At 39.7% G+C, this 16,184-nt stretch overlaps 1 long non-coding RNA gene across 2 annotated transcripts in view; it reads right to left on the reverse strand.

Moving 5' to 3' along the window:
* The window catches only part of LOC110741899, an 82,680-nt gene that overhangs the window by 45,700 nt on the left and 20,796 nt on the right, over nucleotides 1-16,184 (reverse strand). Inside the window, exon 3 of one of the 2 annotated variants that reach the window (XR_004180066.1) lies at nucleotides 14,643-14,724. The exons of the other annotated variant lie outside the window; for it this stretch is intronic. This is a non-coding gene — a long non-coding RNA (uncharacterized LOC110741899). Of the gene's footprint in view, nucleotides 1-14,642; nucleotides 14,725-16,184 lie in introns of those variants that run through there. 2 annotated transcript variants of the gene reach the window in all.

Consider the following 16,184-nt stretch of genomic DNA (forward strand, 5'->3'; position numbering starts at 1 on the left):
GGGAAGAGCGTGGCAGGCTAGAAGACTTGCATTGAAATCATGCTTGAATAGTGAGCATGCTTTTTAAAAAAGCTTACACTGTGTACTTATTTGTGAGGGGTTGAAAGGGATCTAAAGTCTCCTCAGTTCTCCCCAAATCCTCCCTGGCACCTATGCCTAGAATAGGCTGCTGCAATTGCTACATTGTGAGAACACTGTCTGTGTCCCTGGCCGAAGTGGCTGGCAAAACTGTGGCTAAACTGACCACAGACTGGCAGCAAGGCAGCCATACCCAATGAAACTCCCAAGGTCCTTCTAGATGTGTGAATTCCCCTTTTATCAAATCACCTGGATACTTTATCCAAGCCACCTTAACTTAAAGTCAGTTTTTCTCTTGGTTCTTTAATGATCTTTCCATGACAGAAATGTGAGAACCTCAGCTTTTTATATGTTTCACTTGTATGATTTTAAAAGGCAGAATGTCTAGGTTGATTTTAAGACAGTGGGCAGTTTTCATTGACGGTCTCCATCCTTCCAGCATCCTATTCTAAACTAACACCACTTGAAGTGTGGTCCTGGGACCAGCAACGTCAACATCACTTGGGAGCTTAGAAATGCAAATTCTTAGGCCCCACTCCAAATGTACTGAATCAGAATCTCCGAGTCTGGGGTCTAGAAGTCTGTGTTTTAACAAGTTTTCCAGATGATTTTGTTGCCATCCTAAAGTTTAAGAAGCACAGTTCTAAAGTACTTCATTTGTCATTTTGCATTTTTTCCCCTTTTCGTACTGATACTGTTAATTACTGACTAAAAATTTTTTTTTGAATATAAAGGTAAAAAGTAAATATTTGCTCAAGCAAGGTAATTTGAGAGTTGCTGCAACATTTTACATGCCCAAAAGATACCTCTAAAACATGATGTTGCCATGGCACTGTCTCTGTTCTTGTTAGTTTCCACATTGTGAATGAACGAATGAAAGAGAATCTTTAATATGCTTTAGACATCAAGACCCAGGAGGAAAGGGGCTTGTGTTACTTAGCATTTTGCTTCAGCTGCTATGCAAAGAGAGAACTAAAGTAATAATGGAAATTGGCTGGGTGCAGTGGCTCATGCCTGTAATCCCAACACTTTGGGAAGCCTAGGATCACCTGAGGTCAGGAGTTCGAGACCAGCCTGGGCAACACGGCAAAACCCTGTCTCTACTAAAAAACAAAAAAATTAGCCAGGTGTGGTGGCACACACCTGTAATCCCAGTTACTTGGAAGGCTGAGGCAGGAGAATAGCTTGAACCTGGTGGGTGTAGGTTGTAGTGAGCTAAGATCACAACACTGCACTCCAGTCTGGGCAGCAGCAGGAGATCATGTCTCATATAAACAAACAACAACAACAAAAAAGGAAATTGATTAGTCACATTAAAAGTTCATTTCTCTTTCATATAAAAGTCTAGATGACCAGCATTGCAGCTCTGCAATTATCAGGAACCCAGGTCCCTTCAGTCTTGCTGCTCTGCCATCCTCAAACTGCATCTTCTATCTTGTGGTCCAACATGGCTGTTTGTTCCAGCTCCCACCATCACATCTGTATTTTAACCAGTAGGAGAAGAGTAAAGGGAAAGGAATCATACTTAAATTGATAATGATGAGACAACATCATTGTCACAGAAGAGCCACAGAAGAGGCATATCCAAGGTACACTGGGTACTGCGTTGATCTTGAGTCTCCTAGGCATTCCTCTTCTTTTTTTTTTTTTCCAAGACAGGGTCTGGCTCTGTCACCAGGCTGGAGTCCAGTGGTGCGATCTCGGCTCACAGAAACCTCCACCTCCCAGGTTCAAGTAATTATCCTGCCTCAGTCTCCCGAGTGGCTGGGACTACAGGTGTGCACCACCACACCCAGCTAATTTTTATATTTTTACTAGAGATGGGGTTTCACCATGTTGGCCAGGATGGTCTCGATCTCTTGACCTCATGATCCACCTGCCTTGGCCTCCTAAAGTGCTGGGATTACAGGCATATGCCAGCACACGGGGCCCATTCCTCCTCTTTTTTTCACTCTTCTTATTTCATTTAAGGACTGATCTTGCGGGTTGCATCTCCCAGGTTCCCCTGTCAGTGACCTTACCTGGATTCAGCCAATGGGAAAAAGGGAGAAGCTGAAGCATTTCTTCCTATTTGCTTGTCTCATAAGTGGCTGCAGTGATGACTGCACTTTATGGATCCACTCTGGCTGGCCACGGGTTCTAGTAACATGGACTTCCTTCTTTCCAGTACGTGGGTCGTTGTAGCTTCTTTCCGGCTGTTAATCTCTACGTTGCTTCACCATCCTGTTTGAGTTTAACTCTTCCATCACCTGGAATCACTTCTTTATATTAAAACCCCCCAGTTGTAAGTAGTTAAGGCAGTCAGACCCTGGCTGACACAGGAAGGGGTAGTCTACCTAGGGAGAATTCATAGAGGAAGTCACGTTTGTACTAGATCTTCAAGTTTTGCTGACTGATTTCCATTAATTAATTCCAGTGTGGTCATTCTGGACTCTGGTCTAGAGAAGATATAGGGGAGAAATGGTTTGGAGCTCTGATCACTCAGCTAGGATTAGCAGAACCTAGGACTGTGGGTTACAACGGTTTCTAACGCAGGGTTTCTCACCCTCGACACTATTGACATTTTGGGCCAGAAACATCTTTGTTGAGGTGCTGTCTTATGCATTGCAGGATGTTTAGCTGCATCCCTGGCCTCTATTCATTAGACGCCAATAGAATCCCGCCATCTTGCCTAAGTTATGACAACCAGAAATGTCTCTAGACATTGTCAAATGTCCTGGCAGTGGGGGCTGTAAAATGTCCCATGTTGACAACCATTCTTCAAGTTTTGCTGATGGCTCAGCATCCAAGTTCCACACAGGAGAACCCTTTGATTCTAAAGGTCAGAAAGGCACTACCTTCCAAAAAGAGCAGCTGCTACCCTGCCCTCTCCTTCATCTCTACTTTCCTCAGCCAGCAAGTGCCTCCATTTTTGATAAACACTGTCTACTAGAGAACAATGATCCCATAGTCTGGAAGGGAGTGTCAGGGCCAAGCCATTGTCTTCCTGCCAAGAGCCAGTGATACAGGAAATGGGGAATCATCAACCATTACAATACTGTAATTCTCTTTGGAGTTTTGAGATAAAAGTTGCAGAGCTCTGAAGGATGTTTACTTTTATCCTTCATGATAAACCTTTTTTTCATAAGACAAATTTTCTGCCTCTTACCACCTTAATACACACCTATCCTGGTCTATTGAACAAAAAGGAACAAAAATACTTATCTTCTTTGAGAAATAACAACATGCCCACTAATATCACCATTCCATCAAGAACTGCCTATGACAAGCCAGACATTGTGTATGGATGTCAATGTATCTGGTTAATCTTCACAATAAGCTTACAATGTAAATATGTTTTTCTCAGTTTTATAGCTAAAGAACCTACTTGCCTAAGAAAACAGTGTTAGTGAGGGGCATCAAAATTTCCCTTTTCAGTTTAAGATAATGGCCATACCTCACGCTTGCATTGTGCTTTATGAGTTTGTAACTATTATTTTACATATATTATCTAAGTTATACTTATAGCTTAAGTACTATGGGAATTCAGAGAAGCTATAAAATGTTTGAGGTGGATAGAGAAAGTTTCCTAAAGAACTGGGGTGATCGGAGGAAGTTTCATAAAGAAAATAAGCTGGTCCCTGAAACTGATGTATATCTGAATACTTATTGCTAGTGGTGTTGGTGGAGGTGGTAGTGAATGGTTCATTTTAGACAGAAAACATGAGCAAAGATCCAGAGTTAAGAATAAAGAGAGCAAATGCCCCAAGTTAAGAATAAAGGGGTGTACAGGGGAAGCAAGGGAATAGGCTTTCCCAGCAGGAGCTGATGATTCATGATGGTGCGGAGAGAGAGAGGGTGGGGATGTCTAGGGGATCAATGTATACGGAGCCTAGAGATCCAGACGAGGGAGTTTGGATGTTATGAAACAGCCACTGAGAGATGATTGAAGTTTGTAAGCAGAAATGAATATTTTACATCCTACTCAGGTGTCACTTCCTCGGAGAAGCCTTGTCTACCCCCTCCCTTGTGTTCTGCTTTGGGTGTCAGTCTCCCATGGTGCCCTGATACTTTTCTTGATCATGGCCATCTAAGACTGTGAGCTCCTGGAGGACAGAGCTCTGATTTACCATCTTTGTGTCCCCAAGGCTTGGTACATAGTAGGACCTCAGTAAATAGACTAAGTGATGAATAAATGGACCCTGACAGGGAACCACATCCTCCTCTGACTTCTCAGGGCCATTTGAGGATGGATTTCCAGGAGCAGAAGTCACTGGACATGTGAAAACACAGGTTGTGAATGCAGGAAGGTACACAGATGGAATCTCAGTGCTTTCTTAAAGAGGTTCACTTCAGAAGGGCATAGCTGCAGGGTAGATGAACCGAGAAATTTTCGGGTTGTTGAGAACAAGGAAATGTGGGTGAGAATCACCAAGTTCATCAAAATGTATTTGAAAAGCATGACCATCTTCACTCATCTCGAAATTTGGCATGTTTCAGACATTGTGAGACAATTAGTCATTGCTGTTGCTTCAACTAATTTCCACTGCTTTTCTGTAGGAAATAAAATAGTCTTATTCTTAATCTAAAACACCAAAAAATATTCTTCCAGATGCTTTCCTCTTCCTGCATTTCCCCCCACTCCCCACCCAGTCACATTGGCATGTGGACATGTTCTCACCAAGTGAGTCAGTTAGATAGGAACATTAGTTTATTTGAGCAGATGTCACTTTAAAAAACAACATTGCACCATGGCACAAAGCTTACAAATAATGTCTGTCATGTAGCAGTGGTGCTAATCTAAAGAAAAGGGGTAATTTTGGTGAATTCAGAGAAGATAAGATTACTATAATTATGGGAAACTGCTTCTAAATAATCCCAGAAAAAAAGAAAGGCTGTTTTGTCTCATGTTGAGATAGGGGAAGGAGGAGGGGGGAAGCTTGGCAAGGAGGCAGGCTGTCAGAGGGGAGGAGGTGGAGAAGGCAGTGTTTAGTGGTGTGTTCACGTGGCTGACTTAGCCTGTGTTGAGCAGAACACTTCCCCTAAAAGTACCTGAGATCTTTGAAGGTCACTGGGGGGAAATATCCAAAAGTTTGCTCAGGATAAACTACAATTCTCCCTCCTCACAGGTTGCCTAAATCTAATCCATCTTTCAAAGCCCTGCTCAAATCTTTTGCTTTCATGAAACCATACATTTCAATCTAGCTTATAGGACCTTTTGCCTCTTGAATGTAGGCAGAGAGTCATTTGGCAATTAGGGTGAGTTTTATGACTTTAGCGTTGATAAACTATCTTTTATTATTATTTACTTTTTTGTATGTTCATATACTGATTCCCTAATAAGGTTGACATCTCCTTGAATGGAGATACGGTTGTGTATATCACCCTGGGGTCCCACACAGTGCCTTACATGAAGTAGGCCCTTAATGCATGTTGGTTGATTGATTCGGTATTAATGTGAATGGCTGCCAGCTATGGTGGTACACTTATATGAGGGGGGTCTGATGAATTAAAAAGAGGAAGGAAACTAGCATCCATCAAGCACCGGTGAACCAGGTCCTTCACTGGGATTAGATGATCTTAATTTACTTATTTAAAAGAGAGGTCCCCAACTCCAGGTCTGTGGACTGTTAGGAATGGGGCTGCACAGCAGGAGGTGAGTGGCAGGTGAGTGAGCCATGTTTCATCTGTATTTACAACTGCTCCCCATAGCTCGCATTACTGCATGAGCTCCACCTTCTATCAGGTCAAGGGCAGCATTAGATTCTCATAGGAGCATGAACCCTATTGTGAACTCCACATGCAAGGGATCTAGGTTGCATGCTCCTTATGAGAGTCTAATGCCTGATGATTTGTCACTGTCTCCCATCACCCTCAGATGGGACCTCCTAGTTGCAAGAAAACAAGTTCAGTGTTTCCACTGATTCTACATTATGGTGAATTGTATAATCATTGTATTATATATTACAATGTAATAATAATAGAAATAAAGTGCACAATAAATGTACTGTGCTTGTATCATCCCGAAACCATATCCCCTGACCCCATCTGTGGAAAAGTTGTCTTCCACAAAACTGGTCTTCACACCAAGAAGGTTGGGGATCACTGATTTAAAACACCATGGAAGAGACATCCTAATTAAGGATGAGCAAATACAGATGCAGGGAAATTAAAAGTGGGTTTCCCAAGCCCACAAAACTCTTAACTGACAGAAGCTAAAATGTAATCTTAGACTTGTCTGATTCCAAAGTTTCAGATAAATTTTAATGCCCCCAATATCTTCCCTTTTCATTTGGCTGATAACAAAGTGTGGCAGTTTTATCCTAGTAGCTTGAGACTTTGACACCTGTTGAATTAAAAACACTCCTAGGGAGCACCCAGATTCATCAAGTAAGTTCTTAGAGAACTACAAAGAGACTTAGTCTCTGACACAATAATAGTGGGAGACTTTAACACCCCACTGTCAATATCAGACAGATCAATGAGACAGAAAATTAACAAGGATATTCAGGACTTGAACTCAGCTCTGGACCAAGCAGACCTAGTAGACATCTGCAGAACTCTCCACCCTAAATCAACAGAATATACATTCTTCTCAGCACCATATCGCACTTACTCTGAAGTTGACTACATATTGGAAATAAAACACTTCTTAGCAAATGCAGAAGAACGGAAATCATAACAGTCTCGGACCACAGTGCAATCAAATTAGAACTCAGAATTAAGAAACTCACTCAAAAACCGTACAACTACTTAGAAACTGATCAACCTGCTACTGGGTAAATGATGAAATTAAGGCAGAAATAAGTTATTTGAAACCATTGAGAACAAAGACACAACATACCAGAATCTCTGGGACACAGCTAAAACAGTATTTAGAAGGAAATTTATACCCACAGAAGAAAGCGGGAAAGATCTAAAATCGACACCCTAACATCACAATTAAAAGAACTGGAGAAACAAGAGCAAACAAATTCAAAGGCTAACAGAAGACAAGAAATAACTAAGATCAGCACAGAACTGAAGGAGACAGAGACACACAAAAAAAACTTTAAAAAAATCAGTGAATCCAGGAGCTGCTTTTTTGAAAAGATTAACAAACTAGATAGACCCCTAGCTAGACTAATAGAGAAGAAAAGGAGAGAAGAAGCAAATAAACACAATAAAAAATGATAAAGGGGTATCACCACTGATCGCACAGAAATACAAGCTACCATCAGAGAATACTATGAACACCTCTATGCAAATAAACTAGAAAATCTAGAAGAAATGGATAAATTCCTGGACACACATGCCCTCACAAAACTAAACCAGGGAGAAGTCGAATCCCTGAGTAGACCAATAACAAGTTCTGAAATTGAGGCAGTAATTAATAGCCTATGAACCAAAAAATGCCCAGGAACAGATGGATTCACAGCCAAATTCTACCAGACATAAAAGGAGCTGGTACCATTCCTTCTGAAACTATTACAAACAATAGAAAAAGAGGGACTCGACCCTAACTCATTTGATGAGTCCAGCATCATCCTGATACCAACACCTGGCAGAGCACAACAAGAAAAAATTTCAGGCCAATATCCCTGATGAACATCGATGTGAAAATCCTCAATAAAATACTGGTAAACTGAATCCAGCAGCACATCAAAAAGCTTGTCCACCACGATCAAGTTGGCTTCATCCCTGGGATGCAAGTCTGGTTCCACAAATCAATAAATGTAATCCATCATATAAACAGAACCAATGAAAAAAAAAACCACACACAATTATCTCAATAGATGCAGAAAAGGCCTTTGATAAAATTCAACACTCTTTCATGCTAAAAACTCTCAATAAACTAGGTATTGATGGAATGTATCTCAAAATAATAACAGCTATTTATGACAAACCCACAGCCAATATCACACTGAATGGGCAAAAGCTAGAAGCATTCCCTTTGAAAATCAGAACAAGACAAGGATGCCCTCTCTCACTACTCATATTCAACATAGTATTGACCAGGGAAATCAGGCAAGGGAAATAAATAAAGAGTATTCAGATGGGAAGAGAGGAAGTCAAACTGTCTCTGTTTGCAGAAGACATGATTTTATATTTAGAAAACCCCACCCTCTGAGCCCTAAATCTCCTTAAGGTGATAAGCAACTTCAGCAGAGTCTCAGGATACAAAATCAATGTGCAAAAATCACAAGCATTCCTCGGCTATACACCAATATTAGACAAACAGAGAGCCAAATCATGAATGAATTCCCATTAACAATTGCTAGAAAGAGAATAAAATACCTAGGAATACAATTTACAAGGGATGTGAAGGATCTTTTCAAGGAGAGCTACAAACCACTGCTCAAAGAAATAAGAGAGGACACAAACAATGGGAAAACATTCCATGCTCACAGACAGGAAAAATCAATATCATGAAAACACTGCCCAAAGTAATTTATAGATTCAATGCTACCCCCATCAAGCTACCATTGACTTCCTTCACAGAATTAGAAAAAACTACTTTAAATTTCACATGGAACCAAAAAAGAACCCATATAGCCAAGACAATCCTAAGCAAAAAGAACAAAGCTGGAGGCATCATGCTACCTGACTTCAAACTATACTACAAGGCTACAGTAACCAAAACAGCATGGTAGTGGTACCAAAACAGATATATAGACCAATGGAACAGAACAGAGGCCTCAGAAATAATGCCAAACATCTACAACCATTGTTTTTGACAAACCTGACAAAAACAAGCAATGGGAAAAGGATTCCCTATTTAATAAATGGTGTTGGGAAAACTGGCCAGCCATATGCAGAAAACTGAAAGTGGCCCCCTTCTTTACACCTTATACAAAATGTAACTCAAGATGAATTAAAGACTTAAATGTAGACCATAAAAACCCTAGAAGAAAGCCTAGACAAAACCATTCAGGACATAGGCATGGGCAAAAACTTTGTGACGAAAACAAAAGCAACGGCAACAAAAGCCAAAATTGGCAAACGGGATCTAATTAAGCTAAAGACCTTCTGTACAGCCAAATAAACTATCGTCAGAGTGAACAGGCAACCTACAGAGTGGGAGAAAATTTTTGCAATCTATCCATCTGACAAAGGGCTAATATCTGGAATCTATAAGGAACTTAAACACATTTACAAGAAAAAAAAAAACCATCAAAAAGTGGGCAAAGGATATGGACAGACACTTCTCAAAAGAAGACATTTATGTGGCCAACAAACATATGAATAAAAGCTCATCATCACTTGTCACTAGAGAAATGCAAATCAAAACCACAATGAGATATCATCTCATGCCAGTTAGAATGGTAATCATTAAAAAGCCAGGAAACAACAGATGCTGGAGAGGACAAGGAGAAATAGGAACACTTTTACGCTGTTGGTGAGAGTGTATATTAGTTCAACCATTGTGGAAGACAGTGTGGCAATTCCTCAAGGCTCTAGAACCAGAAATATCATTTGACCCAGTCATCCCATTACTGGGTATATACCCCAAGGATTATAAATCATTCTGTTATAAAGACACAAGCACATGTATGTTTATTGCATCACTATTTACAATAGGAAAGACTTGGAACCAACCCAAATGCCCATCAATAATAGACTGGATAAAGAAAATATGGCACATAGGCACCATAGAATACTACGCAGCCATAAAAAAGGATGAGTTCATGTCCTTTGCAGGGACATGGATGAAGCTGGAAACCATCATTCTCAGCAAACTAACACAGGATCGGAGAACTAAACACCACATGTTCTCACTCATAGTTGGGAGTTGAACAATGAGAACACATGGACACAGGTAGGGGAACATCACACACTGGGGCCTGTCCACAGGTAGGGGACTAGGAGAGGGATAGCATTAGGAGAAATACCTAATGCAGATGATGAGTTGATGTGTGCAACAAACCACCATGGCACGTGTATACCTATGTAACAAACCTGCACGTTCTGCACATGTATCCCAAAACTTAGAATAATAATTAAAAACCACTCCTAAGGTAAAGTGTGGTAGACAGAATAATGGCCCCCTAAAATTCCCAATTGTTAACGCCAGACCCTGTGAATATGATCTGTTACATGACTAAGAGCAGGTAAGGCTGCAGATGAAATTAAGTTTGTTAAATGGCTGCCCTTAAAATAAGGTGACTATCTTGGGTTATCTGGATGTGCCCAATGTAATGGTGAGGGTTCTTAAGTGCTGGAAGAGGGAGGTAGAAGCATCCGAGTGAGGGATTCAATATAAGGATAACTTGATGTACCATTGCAGGTTATGAAGACAGAGAAAGGGGTCTTGAGCCAATGAATGCAGGCAGCTTTTAGGAACTGGAAAAGGCAAGGATGCACATTTTCCTCTAGAGGCCCCAGAAAAGAATGAAGTCCTTACCATGCTTTGATTTTAGCCCAGTGAGACCTGTGTCAGTCTTCTGACCTGCAGAACTATAAGATAAATTTTTGTTGTTTTCAGCCACTCGTTACAACAGCAATAGGAAACAAATATATGAAGCAATAAATAAATTAGTGTCTGCTACAAACTTATAGAGGATTTGAAAATGGGTTTGAAGGGTTTGAGGAAGATACTAGGGGCCCACTGAACTTAGACAACAGAGTACAGTGAAAGAAAAAGAAGAGCCAATACACACACACACACACACACACACACACACACACACAAAGAAGAACAAAGGTAGAGGATGGGGATGGGAACCCCTGGAAGGCAAGTATCATTTTAATCTATTTTGGCATCCCCAATACCACACACACAGGGCCTAGGTTATAGCAGATGCTCCCTTAAAAAGACATTTGATTAAACAGAATGAATAAATGGTGGAGGAAATGGTGAATGAATGAAGGAAGGAGACACCAACTAGAGGAAAGAAGAAAGGGAGGAAAAAAAGGAGGTAAATATGTATAGACTTGAGTGGTACATAAAGGGAGAATAGGATGGGTGAACAGCCAGACTGAAGGTTCTGAAATGCATTTATGCTCAGGCCAGTCCCTCAGTGAAGTCTGTAATTGCTTCTGGAAACTTAATAAATGATACAAGTTTTACAAGTTTCTCACCCATATCGTTGCTGGCTCTTATGTCTCTCAACCTACAAATATATTAACCAGAGAGAAACTCAGTCCTTCAATATGGTCGCAAACGGCAGTGGAGCAGTGTTGGTTAAGAACAATGGTTTTGCAGGCAATGGATTTGAAAAAAAATGTTTTTTTCTGATATCTCAAGTTTTTGTACCAATGAAACTTTATTCAGAACAAGAAGGATTTAGGTGATAACCTCCTTTTCACTTAGATTGTCTTCATTAATGTTATTCTTCTGTTGGAAAGCTTTGGATATGATGGGTAAAGTAGGTTTTTTACTGCTAATTATTGAATCCCTCAGTTCCCATAAAATTGGAGCCAAAATCTGCAAGTCTGACAATATCCAAATATAGGTGTGAAGTTACATGCCTTTAAGTTGTCCAGTCAACATTTAAAAAATCATGGAAAGTATTTATGGCTTGAATGTAATATACTAGAAAGACTATTTACAGACCCATTTCCCTGAGCATTAGAAATATTAATTACATGAGAACTGGAGTCTCAAGTTCAGGATACGAATGATATTGAGTACTTTTTCTTTGTTACTGTTTCTTTCTCTTCATTGTTTTATATTCTCATTGTTCTTCTCTTTCTTTTTCATAGACAAAGACACGTGCACACACACACGCACATACACATACCCCTTTAACACCTAAATTTTAATCTATCTGCATTAAATAATCCATAGAATAACCACTGTTGGAGGTCATCTAATACAGTTCTCTTCAACAGATAGTGAGAGGAGATTGTGGCCAAAAGAGATAATAAGTGATAGCAAAATCCCAAATCCTAGGTCTCCTGAGTCCCCTCAGACCTGTGTTTTCTACTGAACCATACCATTTCTAAGTGTAATAAATATGTCAGTGAAAGTTATGAAAACACCCCGACCACTTGCATTGTGTCCTTTCCTCCTCCTTCCCTCTGCTTAGATTCCATTTTTTGTTAATTAATCAGGTCCATCATCATTTTCAACCAATGTGGGTGGGAAATCAGATGTTTTAATGTCTGTCTCGGAGTGATAATGCCAAACTGATGCAAGATGATGACTAGGAAAAATGCTGGTATTAGTAGAATTTTTTAAAAAATGAAAAAAAAATCAAATTATTCATTAGTTGGGAAAATGTTATGTAAATTGTTATAGCCATACTATGAAAATTAGTGCATAAATTAAAACTAACAAATTAGCTTTATATATACTGACATGGAAAAGCATCTCCAGTACATTACATGAGAAAATCAAATCACAGAATATGATGTATAGAGTTATCATATTTTTGTTCAAATATACAGAGAAATATGTGGAAGGATACACATATCCTTCCCAGATTAACCTGCTGGCTAGGTCTCTGCATCTAGCCTAGCTCATGCCAGTCCCTTCTTTGGTTTTGGCCAGCTCCCATAGCCCCAACTTGAGGCTGGCCCCTATGCATGGACACATCTTCTACTTAGAAGATTACCACTGTCTGTCCTGACCTCTTCCTGTGGCTCTGCCTTGCTTGCAACCTGGAATGCTCTGATGTGGTTAGTTTCTGGAATTTAACCAAAGACATTACTGTACCCTTTTTGCTTTCTGTGCCTGGACCTCCAAATGCTTTTCCCATAGTGACTTTTTATAAGGCCGATCTCTACTCTGCCCGAGATTTTTCCTATTCCATCCTCATAATATTTCTTCCTAACAGTCCTGGACTATCGAGTTTCCCATAAGTTCAAGTTGTCCCATCAGACAAAACTTAAATAGGCAGTTTTTTACTCTAGGAGAAGAGGGTAGACCTGAGGTGGGGGTCAAAAAAATGCCCAAAGTACTACAGAGATTTACATACAAGGATGTTAATAACAGCATTTATTTAAAGTAGGAAGAAACTGGGATAGAAACAAAGAGGCTGGGCCCCATGGTTCACGCCTGTAATCAGATGGCGCTGCTGCACTCCAGCCTGGGCGACAGAGTGAGACTCTGTCTCAAAAAAAAAAAAAAAAGAAAACAAACAAACAAACAAAACAAACACAGAAAATCTAAACCAAAACCCAAAGAGCCAACCAAAGAGGAATAGTTAAAATTATGGTACACTTATTCACGTGGACTGTTAGTCACTAAAAACCATATTTTGAGAACATGCTTTTGAAAATTTTTCTTGTGTTTTCTAAAATATATGTATAATCTATGTATCTATCTAGTACATATTTGAGGGTACATGTGATATTCTGATATATTTATATAATATGTAATGATTAAGCCAGGGAACTTGGGATATCCAATCTCCTTACAACAAAAGCCACATTTTGCAGTCCATGTAGTAATAAAATGGAACTCCTCCATGCCATGGGAGATACTTCTTCTGCTTAGACTCACAAACCATTTGGACATTCTTCTCAGTTTCCACAGTGTCCTTTCCTTGTTTTGTCTCATTTTCTAATGATTGACACATTCCTGCTCAGCAAATCTGCTGTGGTATGTTGGCGATCTTTGAGGGTAACACATGGCATGATGTAGAGAAAAAAAGAGATCACCTAGATCTACACTCAAATTCTAGCTCTACCATTTGTGAAGTATATGAGCTCAGTTCCCTCTTTCTATTAAAAACAAATGGAATAACAATATCTACCTTGCAGGATTATTGTGGGGATTACTGTGAGATAATGTATATGGAAGAGGCTAGCATATAGATGGTAAACAGTGGATATTGGTTTATTTTCTTCCTCCAGATGGGCTGTGGGCTGGTTGGTCTCTAGATGAACTGATGTTTATAGGATGACAATATCTGTGCCATCTGTGGCAATTTAGTACTGATTAGGAACTCAAAATGAAAGACAAAAATGTATGGCACAGATTTGGCTCGAGATTTTTGATATCCCAGATTTGTTCTTTTTAAGAATTTAGAAAATAAGTCACTTTTGTTCAAATGTATATAAAATTTTTAATAAATAAAAACACAAAATATTTAATTTAGGTGGTGGCTGGGAAGAAAAATGTCTTCTTTTTATGATTAATTTTGCTTTATTTTACACGATTTTTCTTTCATATTACTCTTTTGTTTAAATCTCTCCTTTAACACACACACATACACACATGTTAATCTTAGTGTGCAAAAGCAAAACAAGCTTTCTTATTGAACTGGTACCTCTGTACAATGATCTCACAGCCAAAAGGAGCAATTGTCTTTGATGAAGAAAGGTCTATATATGTGTTTTTCCTACTGTGTTAAGAGATGAATCAGCCAGATCCTGGTTGCTTGGGACTTCAATAGAGGAAATGATCAGATGGCAGGTGTTAGGGTAGCTTAGATGTCATTAGTGCCCAGTAGCTGAAAATGGACAACATCCCTATGACAGGGAAGTCAGGTCAACACATTAAAACAGTGGTTCCAGTTATGCTGCTAATCCTATGACCTTGGGCAAATCATATCAGCTCTAGTAGCTTCAGTTTTCCCATTCATAAAATTAGGCATTTGGTGTAAATGATCTCCAGGTTCTCTTCTAGCTCTGAAATTCCATGATTCCTTGAATATAAAAGTGGTAATGCAACAAGAGTCAGCAATGGAGGCCAGAGGACCTAGCCCAAGAATTTTGACGTATACACTCAAAGTGAATCTGAAAAGCAAAGAAAAGTATTATCTGGAAACTGACAATGAGTAAATTCAGGGATGAGGGAAAATAGTGGTCCAAAGAGAACAATATATAATTGGTAAGGGGGATATTTTATCATGATCTGTGTTCTAACTTTTGCTGTCTACACTTGATTCTCCCACAGCCGTTACAGAACAACAAAATCCAATGTGTTGCATTTCTGGGTAAGCCACGGACATGCTGGTAAAAGTAACATGCCATGAAGTGATGAGTATGGGAGCCAAATAGGGTGACTGGAAAGAAGCATAATCCGATCTTAGTTGGGGAAGTTACTGTGAACAGTATCCTTACTGCATTCTACTAACAGAAAAGTCAGGAAAGATAATTTTCCAAACATGGAGCGATTGTTGTAGTCTTTTTTTTTTTTTTTTTTTGTCTTTTAAAGAGAAAGATAGGAGGCACTGGAGAGAATCATAAACACAAGAATTATGTGACAGCGTCATAGTACCCATAGCAATGGCAATTTGGCTAAGTTGTTTCTTTTTTGTTCTCGCTCTCATTTTAACCAAGAGAGAGATGACACCTTCATTAACAGGGATCTTCCAACTTCTTCACACAAGTCATTCAGTTTTCAGTTGGCTCTGATTATTAGGAAGTTATTTCTTTGGTGGCCTGAAAGATGAATCTCTAATGCATCTAATCTCTGCTCCCTGCTTTATTTCCATAGCTACAGAGAACTCTGAAGACAGCTGGTATGTACCTTTGGAATCTTCTTTTCTTAATATGTAACTTTTGTTTCTCCCTAATGGTCTAATATCCAAACTTTTCACTCTCCTTCCATCAGAGGTTGCATTAGCTAAAGCTGGCGTTCTATGGCAGTCCTAGGTCCCCTCAGTTCTGTCTTCATGAGTATATTTGCCTAAGGTTCTCTGTTGCAGTTGTGTTTCCTTGTTGGGTTCCTTCATCACATAATCGGGAATTAATTTCTGGAGTGATGCGGGTTTCAGTCTACAGAGGCCCACATCTCAATCTGCAAGGTAGATACTACAGCAGAGCTGATGAGAGCTAAGCACTATCTCCATCATTTCTAGCTTGAGTATGCTGGTTGGCCACAACTTACTTCTTGAAAAGTCCAGGGACACTTGCAGCTTTGGTACCATCAAGAAGCTGCTTATAATCCCATAATGCTTATCTTTAACATTTCCACAAATTAATTTGGCTGCACGATTTCAAAAGACAACCACTTCAGATATGTTATGTAGCATTAGACCCTGAAAAAATCAGAATAGTTTCTTTTTTCTTTATTATATTTTAAATTCTAGGGTACATGTACACAACATGCAGGTTTGTTACATATGTATACATGTGCCATGTTGTTGTGCTGCACCCATTAACTCGTCATTTACATTAGGTATATCTCCTAATGCTATCCCTCTCCCCTCCCCCTACCCAACGACAGGCCTCAGTGTGTGATGTTCCCCACC

Source organism: Papio anubis, chromosome 1, assembly GCF_008728515.1.
Source record: "Papio anubis isolate 15944 chromosome 1, Panubis1.0, whole genome shotgun sequence".
NCBI lineage: Eukaryota > Metazoa > Chordata > Mammalia > Primates > Cercopithecidae > Papio > Papio anubis.